The following is a 15,185-nucleotide window of genomic DNA, read 5'->3' on the forward strand; positions in this document are numbered from 1 at the left end:
ACGATAGAGCGATATTTAGCCTTATTAATCTAAATGAAAGTCATAGAATACGTTAAACCAAGAGCGTGCATAAAAAGAACGCCCAAATCTGACTTCGTATGAGGAAATTATGATTTTCCGAAGTTTTGACTTACCATTAGACAGCCCGAAGTTCGAATTTGAGATCGAGCGAGTTTTCGCCTAAACAATCTAAATGAGAATTGAAGATCTCATCGATAGTAGTCCAACGGAAGAAAGACAAACGAAAACAGACGTCGAATGAAGAAGTTATGAATTTATAACAGAGTTTTCCTGTCCCGGCCTACTAAAAAATACATAATAAAAATAAAGTCGAAATTAGCTTACAGAGTCTAAACAAAATTTGTAGAGCATAGTCTCACCTACGCGTGGATATAAATAACATCAAAAACGGAGTTCGTATGAGGAAGATATGAATTTTTGAAGTTTATTAAATAATGAAAATATTAAATTTAAATATAAATGTCTGATATTATCCAAAGGGGGGGGGGGGGGGGGGGGGAGTCACCGGACTTATCTGGGTTACGCCCAGCGTAGCTGAGCATTACGCCCAGCGTAATGCGAGGGTTCAGGCCCTATATAAAGGGGTGCGAGGCTGCCTTATTTCTTTGCTCATTTTCTCTTCTCTCTCTCTCCCGCTTTGCATTGTTTTTCATGCAAGAAATATCCTGAAGCCCCGGTATCATCGCCGAGACCCGAAGCAAGTCCCGAAGCCCCGAAGAAACCAAGAAGTGAAATTTCCGAGCCGAAGCTCTGCCCGCGAGAAGCCAATTTTTGTGAAGATCTTCCAGATCTATCGAAGAATACTACTTCTACAAGCCGTAGTGCTGTCCGATCATCTTCTGATCAAGTGAGTGTGTAGTTACTTTTTTCTACTGCATAATTATGAAGTATTTTATATAAAATACGTGTTATGTGTATATTTTGTTATTATATGTGTGAATGTATATTCACTTTCTTCTATCTCATAGATATGATTTGTTGTCTATGAAATACATGTTATGTGTATGTGTCTCATCTGTTGTTTGGAATATGTATTGAATGAGAATGCTATACAGGTTTTAAACTATGTATAAAAAAGTAAATTTTGTATCTACTAATATGTTGCGTAAAACATGGGTAGATAGTTGATGTGTGATAAACAGATGAGAGGCCTCGATGTTGTTGTTGTTAATCTAGTCATCTAGCGGAGTATGGATGACGACCACAGACTCTTTCTAGACAGTCATGTGGAACGCTAGCAGGTTCATAACCTATAGGTGTTCTGAATGATGTTTCACCGGTGTACTCTATCCTCCTCATGGTTGCCTTTAGGACATCTATTTTGAGGAAACCCCTTTGCAGTAATGTCTGTCCCGATGAAAATCCTAGATTAGGTCCCTGGTAATAGATGTTGTTTTAGGGACATAATGTGAGGATAACAGGAATGGATAATCGGGTTATTGTTGGTTGGTGAAATTAAATATAATTATTTATTATGGGTTGACAACCCTATATGCTCACCAGTCTCCCAAGCCTGACCCACTCAGTTTATTTGTATTACAGGTAGTGGCGCGAGGGCATAAGATGGATGAATCATCAAGTTATTTTATTTATAAGTCTGTACATGTATATAACTGTTGTATGGTTTGTAATATGTCGTTTATGATTTTTGGTCTGTATCGGAACATGACATCCCGAGTTCCGATTATATAACGAAAATAAATTTCTTTATGAAATGCTTTGGTAAATATTATTTTATCATATTTTGTTTTGGGAACAAATTCCGCAACTCTTTTAAATCAAAGGGATTTACTCTGAAATTATTTTAAAAGCATAAATGAAATCGGTCTTTTCTGGCCGAGATTTTGGGGATATCACACTGACCGTAGATCAATCTTGGAGAACACAGACTCTCCCTGAAGTTGGTCAAATAAATCATCTATCCTCAAAAGTGGGTAACGGTTCTTCACTGGTACCTTGTTCAGCTCCTGCTAGTCTATGCACATACGGTGTGACCCATCCTTCTTCTTCACAAATAGGATCGGTGCTCCTCATGGTGAACTGATCGTCCCGATAAAACCCTTGTCTAGCAGCTCTTGCAGCTACGTAGACAACTCCTGCATTTCGAGGGGAGCCAACCGATATGGTGCCTTGGCTATTGGAGCCGCACCAGGGACCAGATTGATCCTAAACTCAACCTGTCTCTTCGGAGACATCCCAGGTAAATCCTCCAAGAATACGTCTGGGTACTCTCACACCACCAGTACATCATCAACTGTCGCCTTACCCTTATCCCGGGTATCCATGACATAGACGATGTATCCTGTGCCACCCTGTTGAAAGTGGTGCCTCGCCCTTGCTGCTGAACAGAGCACCATTCCTCTCTATGGTCTCTCTCCCTGGATCACTAACTCTCCCCCACTAGGAGTGTGAACCCTCACTAGCTATTGCTCGCAGTCAATCACTGCCCCATTGGTGCTCAACCAGTCCATACCAACTATAACCTTATTCCCTCGCAGGGGAATAGGAACAAAATTCACTAAAAACTGCTCATCAAATAATCGTAGTATACATCCTCTATGAACCCTCGCGGCCCTAATGGTCCTGTCATAGGGTATCTCAACATCGAGTGGACAATCTAGCTCCCCCGTAGCTCTACTAAATCGCTTGCTAAGTGCGAGCGACACAAAAGATCGGGTAGCCCCCAAATCGAACAGTACCACAGCTAATATTCCGTTCACTAAGAACGATCCAGTAACCACACTAGGAGCTGCTTGTGCCTCCTCTACTATCAACTGGAAGGCTCTGCTCTTCGCCACAGGCGTCTCACCTCAACTTTGACGATCGTCCGTAATCCTCAATGTCACAGGGGCGGATGCTACCACTTGCCCTGCAGCTGCTAAACTCGGACACTGGGACCGCTTGCGTCCCCTCTGATTGCATTGGAAGCAAATCAGATCAAATTCTGTAGTGATGGTGGTAGTATCAGTACAATCCCTGTTGATATACACGGTTCGCCCGCACTTGAAGCAGTCGGAACTCCCTTCCTTGCACACCCCATCATGCAACTTGCCATATTTTCCCCAACGGATGTGGCTCTGCTGGCTCCTAGACCTGTAGTCAGACACCTTGGGCTTTTTGTCCGAACTCATCATGCCAGACGCCACCTCTGGCTTCCTCCTCCTCTCCATCTCTAAATCAATCTCTCTCTCTTTCTCTCTTTCTCTCTCTCTCTCTCTCTCTCTCACGAGCCCTAGCACTCATGTCCTCCATCGTCTTACAACTGGAGCGGCTCACAAAATGTCTAGTATCACTCCTCAACATCTCATGGTACCAAGCCATCTTCATCTCCTCGTCTGCCACATATTGCAGAACAAGAAGGGCTCTCTCCCTGAACTTGGAGGTGATCTTCTCCATTGTTTCTATAGTTTGTTGGAGGTCCTGAAACTCCCTAGCAAGTTGTTGCACCTCAATAACAGGTGCGAACTTGGCCCTGAACCTGGTTGTGAAATCACTCCGGATCATATCATCCAACACTGTATCATCACCAATGGCTCGTCTGACCTCCTCCCACTAGGACATCTGCTGGCACGAAATGTGTTGGCGATATCAGCCAACCATCTAGTACTCGCAATGGGGTCCCAAGCCCCATGGTAGTCAGGAGCTATACATGCTCTGAACTCCCTGAAGGTGAGCATGCGCAACCCCATCATGGCTGCCACCTCAGTGCGAAAAGCCCTAAATCTCCCATCCATATGCTCCAGGATACCCTCCTTGATCGAACCGAAGCTCATAGGAGTCTGCTTAAGAATATTGTACGTGATCTCTGAGTATATGAACTCCCTAGTCTGCTCATCTAGCTGCTCAGCTCCAGAACCTGAGCCTGATCCCTCACCTGAACTACCAACTGTTGGTCTAGGGTGTAGAACCACCATTCTGAAAAACACATCATAACAAGCGTCAGAATATTAACAAAACTCGAGGGATCACATACACTACAAGTTCCCTGGATCTATCTTAGCCTTCCTTGATTTGAGTACGGATCCTCTGCTTTTAGTAGTACGGGCCCATACTACCTTCCATATCTATCTGTACTTTCCTCAAGAACTTCCTTGACTTCACCAAGTCCCTTATACTAATAATGCTTCACATGCTACTCTCATCCTAGGCTTGCCCTAGGGTAATCACCATCCCACTCTCCGCCATCAACTGAATAAGAAGTCCCTGCTACCTTTCCCTAACTACCTGGCGAATACTATTACATATCACTAAGACAAGATAAATCTTCGAATGAGAGATCCTACCCTACAACGGTTGGACTCAGACAAGAGCTACGCAATAGGGCAAGACCTAACCTTCTGAAATTATTTAGTCCTTTCAATATGTAACTTGACATATTCGTTTAATAGTTAGTAAAAGGTAGCTAGAACTCCTAAAATCATAAAGCAAGCAGCATTCGAGCGTTGAGTACACATAATAGAGCATATACTACTCTGGCTATCATACTGACAGATCTGTACTAGCATGCATTTCACGTAGAGTTTCTACACATATAATAGGTACATAAGGCATCCTCCCTAGGCCCTTAGTCCTAATCTAGCATGCAGTTCTCATAAAGCTGATAATCATACTATAACATAAACTTGTATGGGTAATTTGGGAGTACTTACTTGAGCTCGGCTGATTGCATACACCACACTCTTCTCTCTTTTCAAAGTTCTTTTCTAAAATTCTTTTCTTTTCAAAAAAATCCTTTTATAAAAATGGTTTTTCTTTTAAAAAATTTATACCACTTCCTTAGTTTGAGTTCAGACACACCCGAAAGTGTGCCCGAATCACTAAAACCAAGGCTCTGATACCAACATGTAACATCCCAAAAATACGGTCCAAAAATTTCATTTTGAAATCATTAATAAAACAATAAATCATCCATCATCATAAAGAAAATCAAGAACCATGTATCTCAAAATATCATGTCAAATATTGTATCAAAATCAAACAAGAAAACATCAGAGTCTAAGAAATTCCCAGGCTGAAACTGCAATGTGTACCATGCGATCATCCCGAGCCCTTTCCCATGCTAGTGGAAGCACCTGAAACCAAAGTTGAAAACTATAAGCACGAAGCTTATTGAGCTACCCCAAACTACCACATACCATCCAATAACACATAGTGGGCCTCGCCCACTGCATCAGGCCCTGCCCGACATGGGACTAATCCGACATCGGACCAAAGTTCGAAATACAGATCATAGCAACAAGCACATAACACATAACATATAACATATAAACATAATAGACTTCCTCGGGCTTTCCCCGGCATCGGACCAAAGTCTGCTACACCTAACATGTAAGCTAATTCTGCATCAGGCTTGCACTGGAATACATAACACATAACATGCATGAATCACAAAGACATCAAGCATACATATACTCTTCTCGGGACCACCCCGGCATCGGACCGAAGTCCGGAACATATAAGCTGCATTAGGATAACCCCGACATCAGGCCTAAGCCCGATATATACTAACATACATAAACAAGCCAACATTGGTGCCTTCGACCCATTCCTACTGAAAGGAAACTCACCTCGTATGGTCGACTGTTGAAACTCAAGTGAAGAATCTCTGACTACTGCTCCAGTGACTCCCTGGCTCTCAACCACATAATACATTTATCAAAATATGATAATCCTTGACTATTTCACCCTTAGTCAAAGTTAGCATCCCGGTCAAAGTCAAAGTCAAGATCAAATTCAAAATCAAAACTCAGTCAACCCCAACTCGTCGAGTTATATCCTAACTCGCTGAGTTCATGCACTACTTAGCCTCGTAGTCAACTATGTCAACTCGTCGTGTCCCTTCACAGACTCTTTGAGTTCTTCCTGTCATAACATCGGGACATCTCAACCCTAACCCGTCGAGTCCCTCCTTGGACTCGTCAAGTTCTTCAGTTTTCGAGTCTAAATCTTGTCCAACTCACTGAGTCATCTCCTACACTCAATGGTTTCACTCACAACCAGAAAAGGGGTTAGGGTTCACAACCCGACTTGCCGAGTCCAAGAACAACTCGTTGAGTCCTCCATGCAACATATCCATTCAGTCGATTCTAATCCATTCCAATGCTTCTAATTCATAGATCTAGACTCCTTAGACTAGCATAACACGTAAAGTTGCTAACTTTATGTGCATGCATGATGATATAAGACCAAAACACTCATTACAAGCTTGAAAGGAGGTCTAAGTCATGGCATGTGGCTATGGCTAAATATAGGTGACGACTTTGAGCTTCTAAAGCTTAGTAATGCCCATATGAGAAGTCCTTTCATCCCCCAAGGTCCAAATATGGGAATAACCTTGCAAATGACCCAAAAAGTGACAATAAACAAGCATACATGAAGATCTAAGTGGATAGAAGCCAAGGTATAAGCTTTATACCTTTAACAAGTCTGAGATGCTACAAAAGCTCTAGATCTTCTGCTCTTTTCTTGTGTATTTGATCTTTTCCTTCCTTCTCCTAGCTTCAAACCACACAAAATGCAAAGAAATGGCTCAAGAATGCACAAGATCGATTAGGGTTTTGAGAGTGGGTTTGGGAGGTGATAAAACTCGAGTGGAGGCTGAATATGATGCTTAAATAGGGCGTAAACCCTAAATATTAGGTTTCCTCCTAACGGACCTACTCGTCAAGTCCAGGCTTGGACTTGCCGAGTAGATCACTTATATCCTGCGTGCATTCTATCCTCTACTCGACGAGTTAGGGATACTACTCATCGAGTAGCTTTACCAAATGAAAAATTAACAACTCAATACGTACCAGGAACTGGACGTTACAAGGATTTAACAATAGTCCCCCACTTAAATCAGATTTCGTCCTTTAAACCAGCTCTTGCTTCCACTTCATGATGCAAACCCTCACATCAACCAAAATAATCAAAAACCCATAGATTTAATTGGATCTAAACCTCCTTGACCAAACAACAACATGCTAATCCAACACATAAGTGCACCATCGTGATGAGAACCAACTTGTCACATACCAAACTAGGCCACGTTCCTACTTGGCTCCGACATCCCCACTTAACTATCTACTGACACACTTAGGCTAACTCTTAATCCACTAATCGACAACAACACTCGGGATTACCCCCGATCCACTAATCGAGAACAGCAGTTGGGCTTACCTCGGGGTCTATTAACCGATAAAAACACTCGGGCTTACCCCTGATCCACTAACCGATAACAACATTTGGGCTGACCCCCGATCCATTAACCGATGACAACGCTTGATCCCAACAAGACTTAAATGACCTCACCATGCGTTTGGGTTGTGACTCAGACCTTCAAGACCCAATCAAACAATAACTTACAAGCAAACCGTCATCATATCCCTCAATATGGGCTCCTAACACCCTAGAGTATAAAGCACTAGCATGCCCTACATATGATGTCACAACTAAACATAATACGACTTGAAGGGAAATCGAACAAATGACGATGATCTTGATGTGAAACTGAAAGATTCAGGAAATGCATGGAAGTCATGAACCTAGAGAAATTCAACTAAGGATCGAACCTTGGCACAAGCTCTTCGTGCTATGAGGTTCCACTCTCCCCCGCTGGAGATATACTAGAGCCTGACAACTTCACAATCCTTCAATACCCAGACTAATTTGAGCTCTACCACTTGATCCCAACCACAGATACCCTGACACATAAGAGAATCTGAATCCTCACAACATTCATAAATTTCAATGCATATGCAACTGAGGACAAAGTTGATTAATCTATTCATAACAAGAAATCAATTTAAACAAAGCTAAATAAGATGATTCCATTTAATCAATCATCCAAGATTACAACTGAACTTCGAATCACAAACATAAATTATAGATGAATACCACAACCACTACAATTACTAAATAGAAGAACTGCCAACTCAACACTCAGCTCTTGTGCTTTTTGACTCGGGTGCGAGTCGCTCTTTTGTATCTCAGTCCTTTTGTTGGGATTTCAATATGAACCTTGCTGAGTTAGAGTGTCTGTTGCAAGTTTCCATCACTAATGAACACAACGTTTCTACTTTGAGTGTTTTTCGTGATTGTACTTGGTTGTGCTACCCGATTGACTTGCTTCCTATATCGATGGGGATGTGTGTGTGATCGTGGAGATGTATTGGTTAAGCCAGTTTGGAGCCATGATCGATTGTGAGAGGCAGTTGGTGGTAGTTCGAACCCCAAGTGGGGGAGAACCGACCATCAATGGAGAGGGTATTAGGTTTAGACCAACTTTTTGGCTTGCTGCCAGGGCTAAGTGGTATATTCAACATGGATGTTTAGGTAATCTCGCTTACATGGTCGACACTTGAGTGGTCAAAGAGTTTCCAGATGTCTTCCCAAAGGATTTACTTAGTTTTCCTCCCGTAAGGTAGGTGGAGTTTTGGATCGATTTGATCCCCGATACGGCCCCGATTGCTAAGGTGTTGTATCGCCTTGCACCACCAGAGATGCAGGAGTTGTCCTCTTAGATTCAGGAGTTGTTGGGTAAGTAGTTCATCAAAACGAGCAGTTCATCCTGGGGAGCACCAATTATGTTTGTGAAGAAGAATGATGGGTCTCACTGTATGTTCATAGATTATCAGGAGTTAAACAAGTTGATGATGAAGAATCGCTACCCACTTGCTAGGATTGATGATCTCTTCAATCAGTTACAAGGAGCATCTTGGTTCTCCAAGATGATCTGAGGTTGGGGTACCATTAAATGAACGTCAGAGAGGAGGATGTTGAAAAGTTAGTGTTCTGAACTCATTATGGTCATTATGATTTTATGGTGATGCCATTTAGGCTCACCAACGCATCGAAAACATTTATGGATTTGATGAACTAGGTATATAGGTCAATGCTTGACCGATCTGTTATTGTTTTTATTGATGATATTTTGGTCTACTCTAGGACGAGGGAGCAACATGAGGAGCATCTATTGGAGTTTCTTGGGTACTGAGGGAGGAGAGACTTTATGCCAAGTTCTCCAAGTGTGAGTTCTGGTTATGAGAGGTCTAGTTCTTGGGATACCTCATCAAACATAATAGGATTATGGTCGATCTGGCTAAGATTGAGGAAGTTATGCAGTGAGAGGTCCTGAAATCCCCATCATAGATCAGAAGTTTTTGGGGTTAGTAGGTTATTATCGGAGGTTCATTCAGGATTTCCCCAAGATTGTCGTTCCTCTAAATCGCTTGAAGAAGAAGGGTGTGAATTTCTATAAGGGACCTAAGCAACATGCCACATTCAAGACGCTGAGATGTAAGTTACGTGAGGCCCCGATATTGACCCTTCCGGAGGGTGTTTAAGATTCCGTAGTATTTTGTGATGCGTCAATCATAGGTTTGGGGGTAGTACTCATGCAACAGGTCAGGGTCATTACATATACATCCAGGAAGTTGACACCCCATGATTTTAGATACCCGGCACATTATTTCGAGGTGGGGGTAGTAGTTCTTGCCCTCAAGATTTGGTGACACTATCTCTATGGTGTTCGTTGTACCATTTACACAGATCACGCGAGCTTGAGATATCTTATGGATCATCTGACTCTGAACATGAGGCATCACAAATGGCTAGATGTAATCAAGGATTCTGACATCAAAGATACTTTAGCATCCAAGGAAGGCTTATATGGTCGTCGACACTTTCAGTCGCAAGGTGGATAGTGCTCCTATTTGATAGATCTATTTGAGGTTGACCATCAACTTACTACTCCTAGATTAGATCAGGGAGGCTTAGGCCAAGGGAATCAGGACGGAGAATTGGAAGAAGGAGAAGATCATATTCAGATTGACATATTTTCTATCGATAAACACGAGATTATGACCCAGTTTGGGCGAGTATGGGTCCCAATTTTTGGAGGTGTACGACAGACATTGAAGGGGGAGACGCACAAGTCCAAGTTCTCGATCCACCTTGGAGCCATGAAGATGTATCGAGACTTGAGACTCAACTATTGGTGGTCATGCATAAAGCAAGAGATAGCATGGTATGTGGAGAGATGCTTGACATGTCGGATGGTCAAGGCAGATCACCAGAGGCGGCATGGAAAGTAGCAAACCTTAGAGGTACCCATGTGGAAATATGAGAAGATCACCATTGATTTCAACAACAAGTTCCCGAGGACGACCAAGGGATTTGATTCTATTTCGGTCATCTTCGATCGATTGACCAAGAGGGCCCATTTTCTTGCTATTTGGGAGAGTTCATCAGTCGAGAAATTGGCCGACGTCTATGTGTGTGAGATTTTTGGTCGCCATCGTGTACCAGTTTCTATCGTGTCCAATCGTGATGTTTCGTTTACTTATTTGTTTTGGAAGAGATTTTATGAGGATTTGGGTATGAGACTGCATTTCAGTGGAGGTTCTGTTAGACTACATTCAGGTCGATGAGCACCTAAATTATATGGAGAGGTCGGTGGCTATATTGGATAGGAAGATGAAGGCCTTGCGTAATAAGGTGGTGCCTCTGGTCAAGGTTCAGTGGCAGCATAGGAAGGGTTCTAAGTGGACCAAGGAGCCTGAGGTTGACATGCGTGAGCACTATTCAGATCTATTTACAACTGAGTATTCGAGGAAAAAATCTAGTTCGAGTGGGGGAGAATTATAAAACTCAGTCCTTGCAGGTATATTTATTTTCTTTATTTTTAAGTTTAAGAATTGGGAAGCTTGGTCCTACGTGGGGCGTAGGGTAGTCTCCTATGCAACACGTACGAGGGAACTTGGACATGAGATTTAAATGATCTACACAGGACGTAGATCAAGGTACGCAGGGCGTACAAGCCCGGAACCAAAACCCTAATTCTTGGGGTTGTGAGCCTTATTTAAAGGCTCTAACTCCTTGAGGCCCTTCCATTCTTAACCTCCATCCTCCCAAACGACGTCCTTTGAAACCTTAATCCCCATTTGTGAGTTTTGACCCTTTAGAATGTTTTGTGCTCACTTTTGAAGGAAGAATAGAATTATTGATCCACTTGGTAGCTCAAATTAGTATAGATCCGGGATTTGCATCCACTCATCCATCTCCGGAAGGTATAAAGTTCGCACCTTGATGTTTTTTAAGTTATATCTAGTTAATGCTTAAGAGTTTCGTGCTTTTGTCCCCATAACCATGGTTTATCTAAGTAAGAGCTACTCCAGACCATTGGAGTACCATTTCCAGTCGTTTTTGGGGTTGCTAAGTACAAAAATGAGAGTTTGTTCACTCTCATCCATCCATGCATGGGCTTTTGAACCATAAAAGGCTTTTTGGACCTAGGGTTTGGATTAGTGCTCTTTGTGTACATGCAAATGGATAAAATTAGAGACTTTATCCATTAAGACATTCATTTAGTATAGATCTAGAAGCTTGGAGGGTTAACTTTCCTTATTAAGCACTTAATAGGAAAAATTGGACAACAACGTACTATGCAGTGTGTAGTTTTGGCTACGCTGCATGTAGCCCATTTCTGTTTCGATTTTCCACATTAGGCTCTACGTTGGGTGTAGAGCTATTACGCTGACCGGACAATGGCTGGAAGTTGACTGTTAAATTTTGACAATTGACTGTTAACTGTTGACCATTGACTTTGACCAAGTTTGACTTTAGGTCAAATGAAACATTTTGAACTGTAAAAGGAGACTTGTTCCCTGTTTGTTGTATAGGTGACCTGTAGAACCGTTATTTGAATTTGTGATCAGTTTAGCTATCTTCTAGACTTTGATGTGAGTTTTCACATTGTACTTGTGGGTCGAAGGTACCAACACCGACCCACTAGAATATGTTATGCATCATTTTTTATAGGATGTGCTATGCTATAGCGATCTTTTAGATCGATATATTTGTATGATTACCTGTACTTACTGGTTATTGATATTTTTTTGTAAATGTCTACATAATATGGTTAGGTTGAGGCCGTCCAGCTTTGTATTGAAGGCTAAGATACTTGGGTGGTCCAGTTGATACTGTTGGCCCAAGGGACCAATCCAGCTTACGTTGTAGGCTCGGGAGAGGTCAATTAGGGCATTATTGGGCCCATTAGGGTTTCATTGGGCCCGTTAGTCATATATTTGGGCTTTTAGGTTAATTAGGGATTTATTGGGCCCATTAGGGTTTTATTGGGCCCACTAGGGTTTATTAGGCACATTAGGGTTTATTAGGCCCATCAGGGTTTTAGTCCCTTTGTCCAAACATCCCAAACGAGTCACAACACAAACGCGGCACACCGCCGCCCAGCACGGCGGCTGGTGCGACAGGAGGCGGCCGCCACCACCATATGGTGGTGGTTTTGAGCTTTCTTTTTATTATTCACTTTCTAATTACATTTTACTTGTTACGACGTAAATTTCAAACCAAAATTTTCCATTTAAAAACACATTTGTCTCAGTAAATAAAACACAAAATGTCACAATGTCAAATCATCAAATCTCATATAAAAAATTGTTCATATTTCAAAACTCCAGGATCTTCTAAATCATAATTCAATCACTGATGTGTGTACAATCAGGCTGGAGCCTTCCCGTGATCCTTAGAAGTACCTGAAACACATAACACAAAACACGGTAAGCACAAATCTCAGTGAATTTCCTAAAATACCACACATATCACATTAGCCACTCTAGGCTAACTTAATACGACCCTTTGGTCAATGTGTTCCAGTGGAGACCCTCTGTCCCACCACTCGGGAGGACCCTACAGCCCTAACTCAATAAGTTCATAACAATAAGCATAAACCACAAGGACAAAATGCAAAGTCGCACAATACACAAATAAGCACATAAGACATCTCAGTCACACAAAGATACCACTCATGGTAAGTATAGTAAGAAGACTCACCTCGTAAGCTAGTAAGAAAAAAGTCTCATGCTCGGAAATCTCAACCTAGCCTCCGCCTAATACATATGACAATCATCTCTAATTAATACTCTATTCATACTCAATTACACCAAAGGTTGCTCTCTTTTTCTCTCAAATTCTTGGAATGGGTAAAAGCCCATTTTACCCTTCCATGGTCCCCATTACTCATGTTAACCAAACCCTAAAGTCAATAGAAGTCAAACTCGAGTCAAAAGTCCAAGTTTGACCTGATTCATCTTCAACACTATCTTAGTGCCACCCATCACTCGTTGTCCTACCTCTCCCCAAGAAATGGGAGTCCGACACTTTCTCCCATAAAGAAGCTCAAAAGGAGGCATATCAATACTCGAATGATAGCTTTTGTTGTAAGAAAACTCAGCCAAAGGAAAATAAATGTCGCAACATCCTCCAATATCCATAACACATACACGCATCATGTCCTCAAGCGTCTGAATCGTCCGCTCGCTCTAACCGTCTGTCTATGGATAGTATGTAGTACTGAAGTGTAAGCCCACGACTGCCTGTCAGTATATGCCTCCTCCAATAGTATACGTCGAGCTCCGCCTGTATAGGGCACCCAAATCCAACCTCTAAAAATCATAATCCCACGACTGTCCGACACAAACTCAGACACCTGCCCAATCACTCGATCCCTCTTACGGTTCTCCGGTCTCACGGCCTCCACTCGGGCCTCTCGAATGGTATCTAAAACTAGAGTCATCACCATCATCCTCTTACACACATCTCGGAGCAGAAAACTCTCAGCTTTACAACTCAAGACGTAGGCTAACACATTAGTCTTGCTCGGATGATACAGGATCTCGCAGTCATAGTCTTTCACCACATCCAACCATCTCCTGTCTCATGTTTAGGTTGGGCTGATCCATGAGATACTTTAGGCTTTTATGGTCTGTAAATATGGTACACCGAACACCATACAGATAATGGTGCCATATTTTTAGGGCAAATACCATTGTACCCAGCTCGAGATCGTGGGTGGGATATCTCGTCTCGTGAGGCTTCAATTGCCTTAACGCGTATGATATCATGTGCGCCCTATGCATTAGCACCGCACTCATCCCAGATATAGATGCATCGTATTATACCACAAAGTCCTCCACTCCCTTAGGAAGGGCTAACACCGGGGCTCGTACAATTTCTGGCAAAGTGTCTCAAATGAGGCCTGCTTCTCGGGACCCCAAATAAAAGTAACACCCTTCCGAGTGAACCTGGTGAGGGGGACGACAATCTTGGATAAATCTTTGATAAATCTCCAATAGTAGCTAGCCAATCCAGAAAACCGCATATCTCGGATGGGGATCTCGGCACCTCTCATCGCATAACTGCCTCAATCTTGGTCGGTTCGACCAATATCCCATTCTGATTAATGAGGTGTCCCAGGAACTGGATCTCTCGTAACCAGAATTCACACTTGGAGAATTTGGCATACAGCCTCTCCGATATCTAAACCCCAAGAATCTCTCTCAAATGCTCCTCATGCTACTCTCTGGATCTTGAATACACTAAGATATCATCGATGAACATGATCACCAATCGATGCAAGATGGGCCTGCACACCCGGTTCATGAGATCCATGAACGCCACTGGTGCATTGGTGAGCCCAAAAGGCATCACCACGAACTCATAATGCCCATAACGAGTCCTAAAGGCCGTCTTCTGGATATCCTCCTCACATACTCTCATCTGATGATATCCCGACCTTAAATCGATCTTGGAAAACCAAGACGCCCCTTGCAACTGATCGAACAAATCGTCGATCCTCAGAAGTGGATAACGGTTCTTGACCGTCAAGTTGTTCAACTCCTAGTAATCAATGCACATCCGGTGTGAACCATCCTTTTTCTTGACAAAAAGGATCGGCGCTCCCTACAGCGAGCTACTCGTTCTGATAAATCCCTTTCTCAACAGCTCCCGGAGCTTTGAGGATAACTCTTGCATCTCTGGTGGTGAAAGGCGATAATATGCCCTAGCGATAGGTGCCGCTCCCGGAACCAAATCAATCTGAAACTCCACTTGCCTCTTGAGAGGCACACCCAGTAGCTCCTCGGGAAAAACATCAGGAAACTCACTCATTATTGGAACCTCGGCGATAGAACTCGTTCTCTCAGTAACAACCCATGTATCCAACACATATGCTAGATAGCTCATACAACCCTGCTGTAGACTCTGCCTCGCCCTGGTAGCAGAGTAGAAAGTTGACCCCAGATCTAGTACCCTCGCCATACAATGTAATCACTCCCCCACTAGGATCTCGTATAGTCACCAACTGATGCTCGCAGTCGATCACA

This window comes from Lactuca sativa, chromosome 3, assembly GCF_002870075.4.
Source record: "Lactuca sativa cultivar Salinas chromosome 3, Lsat_Salinas_v11, whole genome shotgun sequence".
Classification (NCBI taxonomy): Eukaryota; Viridiplantae; Streptophyta; class Magnoliopsida; order Asterales; family Asteraceae; genus Lactuca; species Lactuca sativa.